The sequence below is a fragment of the Bombina bombina genome, chromosome 3 (assembly GCF_027579735.1).
Source record: "Bombina bombina isolate aBomBom1 chromosome 3, aBomBom1.pri, whole genome shotgun sequence".
Taxonomy (NCBI): domain Eukaryota; kingdom Metazoa; phylum Chordata; class Amphibia; order Anura; family Bombinatoridae; genus Bombina; species Bombina bombina.
The window spans coordinates 1,001,626,371-1,001,636,250 of NC_069501.1; the positions used below are offsets into that span (position 1 = coordinate 1,001,626,371).

Genomic DNA, 9,880 nt, shown 5'->3' on the forward strand with positions numbered 1-9,880 from the left:
TGTTTTAATGGACTTTGGGGAAGACTCCACAGAACATGCAACTGAAGAAGATGTGGTTTTTACTATTGACAGTCTCTTCTTTGAAATAGATAACTTGAGAAAGAGAGACATTAAGCTAGAACTTGATGTAAAATCCTTCCTCTTATATAAACACAATAAGCGTATACCAAGAGGCTTGAGGATTAAAAAATTTCCCTCTTTTAGGGTACTAGATGCTGATTTTATATCAAAGTGGAATAACATATTAGATAACTGTTCCTTTGCCCTTATTGAACTTTTGATTGAATATAAACAACAACAAAGATCTGATTTACTAGAGGAGATGAAAAATGTCCAAGAACAGCTGAGGTCATTTCAGAGGGACCCACAATTTAAGACCTATGATAAACAATTTGAAAAAAATATGATATCTTTCCGACAGGAACTCTGGGAGTTTAAATCACATAAGATGACTAGAGACAAACATGACTATGACCATCAAACAGTTTATAGATGGGATAATAATGACAACTTTAACCGTGAACCCAGAAATTATAGGAGAAGGTTTAGGAATCAACAGAAAAAAGTTAAACAAGTTACTTTCTCTGACACGGAATATGAGGTGGAGTCCTCAGAGGGAGAAATGACCAATGACTGCACAGAATCTCTAGTTTTAAAACCACTTGAAACCTCTGCAAGCCATGTTTCAAAAAACGAACAGGCAGAGACTTTACCATCAGGAAGAAAAAAGCACACAGGGGGAAAAGGGGCAAAGGAACAAAAACAAACACACAGGGAAGGCCAGGAGGGTATATTACACCCCAAACAAAAAATTCAGCTGAAGACCTACCCTACCAGATTAGCAAAACAGATAAAGAAATATGCTTAAATACTAATGTAATCAATCTATCTGATACAATTTTAAATGATGATGAAATAAAGGTATTATCTAAGGGTCTGAATTATGTTCCTTCACAGCACTTCAACTTGTTTAACACTGTGTTAGATGTAAATAAATTCGTGAGGAAATTGTTATTGCGTAAACATTTTGCAGATGCTGAGAAAGAACATAGCAATGTTATTTCTACAAAAGTGGAATCTGATAAAGAATTTTTGTCCTTTTCTGAGCAATGTTCTGTATTTGACCTACAAGGCTTATTAAATGAGAATACACAGGAACTATCTAATACGTTAATTACGGAAAGAGATATAGATTTGTCTAAATTTAAGAAGAAAAGCAATTTCTATCCGGTGCACTCTAGAACTCACCCGGTGGAGACCTTCCAAAAAGTAGTTGAGGAAAAACTAAGGGAACTTGATAAGAAAGAGAAGAAACAAAGACATAATTTATCCTTTAAAGAAAAACAGGCACTTAAAAAGATTTCAGACAATACCAAAATTGTGGTGAGAGCCTCAGACAAGGGGGGAAATGTGGTAGTACTTAATAGGGATTCATATTTAAAAGAAGCCAGTAGACAATTAAGTGATAAGGAAGTATATGTAAAATTAAAAGAAAATCCAACTTTACAGTACAAAGAAATTTTGAAAGATATAGTAAAACACGCCAGATACAATAATGTCATTAATCAGGCTATTGAGGATATGTTAATCCCAGAGTATCCAGTGACACCTATATTTCACTACCTCCCTAAGACGCACAAAGACATGTTTAATCCCCCGGGGCGTCCCATAATTGCTGGTATAAATTCATTAAATGAATCTCTTTCGGAGCTCATAGATAGTTACTTGCAGCCATTGGTGAAAGAACTTCCAAGCTTTATACAAGACACCACCTCCTTACTGGTAAAATTGCAGAATATTAAATGGAAGTCATCTTATAGGTTTTTGGTGGTAGATGTAACCTCACTATATACAGCCATCAAACATGATAAAGGGCTAGATGCTATTGGATATTTTTTAGATACACATAGCAATTATGATGTGACCACCAAACAATTTATTCTGACATCAATTGAATACCTATTGACCCACAATTATTTTATGTTCGAGGGAGGTTTCTATCTCCAGAGGCGTGGAACCGCTATGGGGGCCAAGTTTGCCCCCTGTTACGCCAATCTCTTTATGGGATGGTGGGAGCGGTTCCACGTCTTTGGAGATGGCAACCCCCTCCGTAATAAGATCATTTTCTATGCAAGATTCATAGATGATCTGATTTTTATAATTGATGGTGAGGAAAGTGAAATAGAAGGATTTTGTGATTATTTGAATCATAATAACTGTGGCATTAAGCTGATAGGGGAACAGGATAAGAGCTCAATCTGCTTCCTGGATATAACATTAAAGGGTAGTGCTACACAGGAGATGATAGAAACAGATCTATTTAGAAAGGCCTCAGCAGGTAATACTATTCTAGAATATAACTCATGTCATCCAAGGCATACCCTAAATGGTATTCCCAAGGGTCAATACATAAGGGCCAAGAGAAATTGTACTACTAATGAAAGTTATGAAATTCAAGCTAATTTGATTACTGAAAGATTATTGGATAGGGGTTATTCCCCTAGAGTGTTAGAAAAAGCTAGGAATGATGTAAACGTCATACCAAGGAATGAACTGTTAAGATATCGTAAAAGACAGGGATACAATAAGGATAAGCAGGAAGATAAGAGACCCAAATTTATAACAACTTACAGTCTGGAATATGGGGAAGTGTGTAACATCATAAAAGAATGTATTCCAATCTTATATACAGATTTGGCATTAAAGAAAATAATTCAAAAAGGATGTGACTTTATCTCTAAGAAGGGGAAAACTATAGGAAACTATGTTTCTCCTTCTGACAGCTCTGGCAGTGGTTCTGCAACGTGTTGGTTGAAAAAGCGGAAAGGCTTTTTCAAATGCAGAAGGAATGTTTGTAAGACCTGTGATCATGTATCAGAGGGGGAAACATTTGTTTCAACCCATCTTCAAAAAACGTACAAAATTAATTTTTATTTAAACTGTAACACCACACATGTAATATATCTATTGACCTGTAGGGGGTGCTATAAACAGTATGTAGGAAAAACTAAGAGATCCTTAAAGGACAGATTCTTGGCACACCTCAGGTCAATAGATGATATTGAGTCTGACACCCCAATAGCTAGGCATTTTCGAGAGCATCACAACTCTGATGCCAGCCTATTAATGGTCCAAGCAATAGACCATGTACCCCTATGGAAGAGGGGAGGTGACAGAGAAACAAAGCTAAATACTAGGGAAGTATTCTGGATTTTTTCCCTCAATACTATCATTCCGCAAGGATTAAATTTTAGAAGGGACATAGATTTGTATATTTAACATAAATAAGAGAGGAATTTTGTATATTTATACATCAAACAGGGGAAAGTATAAATCTAATCCTTAGACTTCCATACTCTATGTAATACACATGTCTTTGTATATTGCCCCTCTATATTATGATTGTTCACTATATGCATTAGGTTATAAGATTATGAACAGAGTTTATGTGTATTTATTCATATTTAATCTTCAATAGTTCATATTAGTATTTTTAAGTGTATGAACTGAAGTGTTTATCTGAGCTTAGTGACTTTCATATGTATATATGTATCTGTGATTTGTATATATTATAATAGTTATTAACATAGACAATAATTAGATTACCATTTACTCATTTGAGTCTCTATACCTTTAAGAAATACCTATTTAAGGATAATGAGCTGGGACACCTGTGAGCAGTGAACAAGTGCCTGTAGGCACGAAACATGTCTGCTGCAGATTGCCCAGCTGTCTATGTTAAAATGTCAGTCTTGGTTTAAATAACTGTATCTGCCGATACTCTATGCTTTTACCTGCATTATCAAATAAAGGATTTATGTTTTATCTGCATTTGAGGATCCGGACTTTTCTTTGTATCCTATACACTTTTTCAGCGCTCTTTGGATGAAGTGAGCGCTGCAGCTTGGATCCCCTGCGCAGAACGTCTATGAGTGACGTCTCCCACGCTCCAGTGTGCCGTAGCCAGGAAGGAGGAAGCATTAGACGGATAGTGTGAGCGCAAGGCGAGTGTTTGTTACACATATATATATATATATATATACACACACACACAGAGAAATGCACTCACAGAAACGAACAACCATTTCTCTCTGTGTGTATTTAGTCTCCCTATGGGAAAAAGGGGAAACCAGACGTGGACTCCTTGCTCAGTGTGCTTAGAGGAATACTGCTACACCTCACTGACGAGGCCCAATGAAGGCTGAAACGATCGTCTGGGGTTGCTGTGTTCCTTGTTCAGAGAGGAATTGCCTGGTATTTCGGTGCTGGACTGACCGTGATAGGCGGGATCAGACTGATTAACTACAGGAAAGTTCTACTCTGTGAAAAGCATTGCTGGGCTAAAAGAAGTTGCACCCAGGTGGTAAATCGCCATAGAACAGGCTAACAATGGTATTGAGCTGGTTGTTCGTTCCTGTGAGTGCATTTCTCTCTGTGTGTATTTAGTCTCCCTATGGGAAAAAGGGGAAACCAGACGTGGACTCCTTGCTCAGTGTGCTTAGAGGAATACTGCTACACCTCACTGACGAGGCCCAATGAAGGCTGAAACGATCATCTGGGGTTGCTGTGTTCCTTGTTCAGAGAGGAATTGCCTGGTATTTCGGTGCTGGACTGACCGTGATAGGCGGGATCAGACTGATATACTACAGGAAAGTTCTACTCTGTGAAAAGCATTGCTTGACTAAAAGAAGTTGCACCCAGGTGGTAAATCGCCATAGAACAGGCTAACAATGGTATTGAGCTGGTTGTTCGTTCCTGTGAGTGCATTTCTCTCTGTGTTTATTTAGTCTCCTTATGGGAAAAAGGGGAAACCAGACGTGGACTCCTTGCTCAGTGTGCTTAGAGGAATACTGCTACACCTCACTGACGAGGCCCAATGAAGGCTGAAACGATCGTCTGGGGTTGCTGTGTTCCTTGTTCAGAGAGGAATTGCCTGGTATTTCGGTGCTGGACTGACCGTGATAGGCGGGATCAGACTGATATACTACAGGAAAGTTCTACTCTGTGAAAAGCATTGCTGGGCTAAAAGAAGTTGCACCCAGGTGGTAAATCGCCATAGAACAGGCTAACAATGGTATTGAGCTGGTTGTTCATTCCTGTGAGTGCATTTCTCTCTGTGTGTATTTAGTCTCCCTATGGGAAAAAGGGGAAACCAGATGTGGACTCCTTGCTCAGTGTGCTTAGAGGAATACTGCTACACCTCACTGACGAGGACCAATGAAGGCTGAAACGATCGTCTGGGGTTGCTGTGTTCCTTGTTCAGAGAGGAATTGCCTGGTATTTCGGTGCTGGACTGACCGTGATAGGCGGGATCAGACTGATATACTACAGGAAAGTTCTACTCTGTGAAAAGCATTGCTGGGCTAAAAGAAGTTGCACCCAGGTGGTAAATCGCCATAGAACAGGCTAACAATGGTATTGAGCTGGTTGTTCGTTCCTGTGAGTGCATTTCTCTCTGTGTGTATTTAGTCTCCCTATGGGAAAAAGGGGAAACCAGACGTGGACTCCTTGCTCAGTGTGCTTAGAGGAATACTGCTACACCTCACTGACGAGGCCCAATGAAGGCTGAAACGATCGTCTGGGGTTGCTGTGTTCCTTGTTCAGAGAGGAATTGCCTGGTATTTCGGTGCTGGACTGACCGTGATAGGCGGGATCAGACTGATATACTACAGGAAAGTTCTATTCTGTGAAAAGCATTGCTGGGCTAAAAGAAGTTGCACCCAGGTGTTAAATCGCCATAGAACAGGCTAACAATGGTATTGAGCTGGTTGTTCGTTCCTGTGAGTGCATTTCTCTCTGTGTGTATTTAGTCTCCCTACGGGAAAAAGGGGAAACCAGACGTGAACTCCTTGCTCAGTGTGCTTAGAGGAATACTGCTACACCTCACTGACGAGGCCCAATGAAGGCTGAAACGATCGTCTGGGGTTGCTGTGTTCCTTGTTCAGAGAGGAATTGCCTGGTATTTTGGTGCTGGACTGACCGTGATAGGCGGGATCAGACTGATATACTACAGGAAAGTTCTACTCTGTGAAAAGCATTGCTGGGCTAAAAGAAGTTGCACCCAGGTGGTAAATCGCCATAGAACAGGCTAACAATGGTATTGAGCTGGTTGTTCGTTCCTGTGAGTGCATTTCTCTCTGTGTGTATATATATATATATATATATATATATATAGTGAACATTGGAGTAGCTGTGTTAGTCCAGTAGATAAGATGCTCAAAAAACAAAGTATTGCAGTATGCAGTGATACCTTTTTTATTGGACTAACATAATATTTCAAAGACAAGCTATTTTCTCCTTCAGACACATTCTCTGCTTTTTGTGACACCCCTCTCACCCCCTCCCTCCCTTCCATTTGTTGTATGTGATGTGTATCTATATCAGAATGATCAGTATTGCTTTAGACCTGAGGAAGAGAGGAAAACTCTCAAAAGCTTGTCTTTGAAATGTTATGTTAGCCCAATAAAAAAGGTATCACTGCATACTGCAATACTTTGTTTTTTGAGCATCTTATATATATGTATATATATATATATATATATATATATATATATATATATATATATATATATATATATATATATATAGACTCCAAGTAAGTGCACTCTCACTATATATATATATATATATATATATATATATATATATATATATATATATATATATATATATATGTTTCCCTTATGATTAAGACAGAACATACAATTTAAAAAAGATTATATTTTTTGTTGAAGAGCATACCTAGGTAGGTAGGGTACACATGTCTCGAGTATTACATGGCAGCAACCACTGCTGCCATCTAGTGGTCTTGTAAAGGTGTAAGATTGTTAAAAGTATTCTTGCAAAATTTCTGCTATATAGTGTTTCACACATGTGCATGCTCCAGAGCCTGCTTACCTGCTTTTCAACCAAGAGAACTAAGTAAATTTGGTATTAGAAGTAAACTGGAAACTTATGTAACATAACCAAGTACATCATTGTGAATACATGAATAGGTTAACGTATTTAGTACAGGTATACCTCACTTTACAGCGCTTCACTTTACAGCGCTTCGCTAATACAGCGCTTTGTGGAGCTGACGTTCAGCCTCCAAGGGTTTTTAAACAGTGCTGTAATCATTGTGAGATTGCGAGAAAAGTGACTGGCACCATTTTGTTATGCACAGTTCACTCTGTATACAGCATTACAGTGCAATCTGTGTCTCAGTGCTATAGTATGGCAAATTGTACTACAATAATTGTCACTATTTTACACATACAGTTTTTATTGAATACTGTGCTGTGTGAGTGTTAAACTAAACGTCGCACTATTGCACTCCTAAAATATGTTAGCTCAAACATGTTTTCAAAAATTTAAACACACTGGCAAGTGAAAAGAAAGCTAAAACTGCCTTGTTTCCCTTTAAGGCGGTTTTCACTTTACAGCTGGGCTCCGGTCCCTAACCCGCTGTATGAGCGGGGTATACCTGTATGTGTATATTCCCATATACAATCTACCAGCATATAATATGTCATACTTTTTATTATTGTGATTTATATACTTAGAGAATAACATATCTATTGATCCAGGTTGTGTTCATGTGTTTAGAATATCAATTCAAATTTCAGAGGAGACAACAGAAAGTTTCCTTCCATAAACTAAACTTTCTTCTCTTTCTAGTACTGTATAAAAATTCCTCTGTATAGTAACCTGTTCTTACCTTTCTGCGTATTGTCCACCAATGCCGTCCTTTTTAATGTTCTAAATAAAGAGTAAAAGTTACTTTTAAATCTGCAAATCATTAACCACCAGAGGTCACATTGTGTCCTCAAATAAAAGAAACGTTTATAGTCAATTTTATGATAGATTGTGAAACTAGCCTTGTGAAACCTATGTGCTATGATTACTGTATTAGGCCCAACTTATGTGTTATTTGGAAAAAAATATCCTAAATGCAAAACTGGCTTCATTTAAACTTGCATACAGTATTCTTTTTTATTCATACATTATATATAACACTAATTAAAGGGACAAAAAACCCAAATATTTTTTTATCTTGATTCAGATAGAGACTACAATTTAAAAACATCATTCTAATTTATATATATGATTAACATTTGCTTTGTTCTCTTGTTAGTATTTGTTGAAGATATATCTAGATAGGTAGCTTGCACATGTCTGCCATCTAGTGCTCTTGCTAATGAATAACATTGTTGCAAAACTTCTGCTATCTAGTACTACAGAAAGTAGACTCCTGAATTTGCCTTCCTGCTTTTCAACAAAAGATCACATAAAAATTAAGAAAATGTGATAATAGCAGTAAATTAAAAAGTTGTTTAAAATTGTATGTTCGATCTGAATAATGTAATTTTTTTTTTGGGGGGGGGGGTTATGTCCCTTTAAGTCTTACATTGTAAAATGTAACTCTGTGATTTTGTTGATTTTGAAAATTAAAAGTAGTCCATTTCAGTTACCCCTTGAAAGCCTGATGTAATTTACAGTTCTAATTTTTGAGAGGGTGGAAGAAGCACAATTTTCAGAGGCAGTTTACAGAAAAAGCAGGCAAAATAAGTAATGAATGCATATTTTAAGGTTTTCTTGCTTGTAAAAGCGTGGGTCCCGCAGCAAGCAGCAAGACCCCTCATTTTGGTCACAGGAAATAGTGCTGTCTCACCACTGGCAGCAAGACCACGCTATTAATAACTCAAACCCCATTGAAAGAAGAGCGACATGCAGGGTGCATCGCTGGTCCTTAAGTGGTTAATTTTCTTAATTACACATAAAGGGGTTATCACAATCTTGGACTTTTCACATGTGATCTCACCTCCATCTGTAGCATAGCTATTTGTTTTGTTTTTTGGTGAACTTCCTGCCCTATTCCCTGCCTCTACTCTCTTTGTCCTTTCCCTTTGACCACCACTGCCACTTCCTGCACTACTTCCCTTTGGACTCTTCTGCCTTCCTTCACTGTCAATCATTTTTTTGTTTTTAAATTCATTCCAACTCTTGAGGTCTGCTCTGCCAGCCTGTTTCCTGTCTGCATTGGTACACTTCTAAAATTGATGCTTTGAATGGTGTTGTATTTTGGCAACTTAGATGAGGATTGTGATTGGCTGTGAAATTGATAGGGATATGATGTTATGTGAAAGGGCATGAATACACCAAGATGGGTTTAATCGTTTATTGCACCATTAAAATTATTTTTTGTGTATCAGTTCCAGTGTCTGTGCATCGTCGGCCATTAACGGCCATTCTGGAAGCTGTTCCGAAATGAAGATCAAACGTTATGTGAGTTATCAATGTTCTGGAAAAATAGAGAAAACTCGTGAGAGTTATTGATTTCAACTGTGTTGGACTTGTTAAGACTGTGATCACCTTGTTAAAGGGACATAATACTCCTATGCTAAATCACTCAAAAATAATGCAGGATAACTGTAAAAAGCTGACACGAAAATATCACCTGAGCATCTTTATGCAAAAAAAAGAAGATATTTTACCTCAAAATTTCTTCAGTTCATCAGAGTAAGTGCTGTGTAAAACGTTATACTTCAGATACTGTCCATCTGCAAGATGAAAAAAAAAACAATAGCCAATCAGCATCCGCAGTTCTGAGATAATGCTTTAACTTTGCTGTGATTTCACAGAACTTACTTAAACTGAATTGGAAAATAACATGACTGTGCCTGCAAATGCCAGGTGCACACTTATTTGCAAGTCCTGGGACAATCATCCTGACTGGCTGCTTAAAGTTTCTTTACAGTGGGGTGTTAAAAATACTTAGGACGGGGGGGGGGGGGGGCAGAGCCAACCGCCAAAGCTATAGGACGCACATTGCTGGAGCTCCTGAATTATAAATCTACAAAGTGACATTATTTTGAAAAGGAGACCTCCTTTTTTATGC

The 9,880-nt window shown here is 37.9% G+C and overlaps 1 protein-coding gene across 1 annotated transcript in view; it reads right to left on the bottom strand.

Annotated features, from left to right (window-relative positions):
* The window catches only part of LOC128654307 (retinol dehydrogenase 7), a 138,465-nt gene extending 128,973 nt beyond the window's left edge, over positions 1-9,492 (bottom strand). The window contains exons 1-2 of the mRNA XM_053708169.1: positions 9,477-9,492; positions 7,700-7,740 (exon numbers count right to left, since the gene is read on the bottom strand). The gene's annotated coding sequence lies outside the window, so the exon portion shown is untranslated. The remainder of the gene's footprint in view (positions 1-7,699; positions 7,741-9,476) is intronic.
* Between the last annotated feature and the right edge of the window lie 388 nt (positions 9,493-9,880).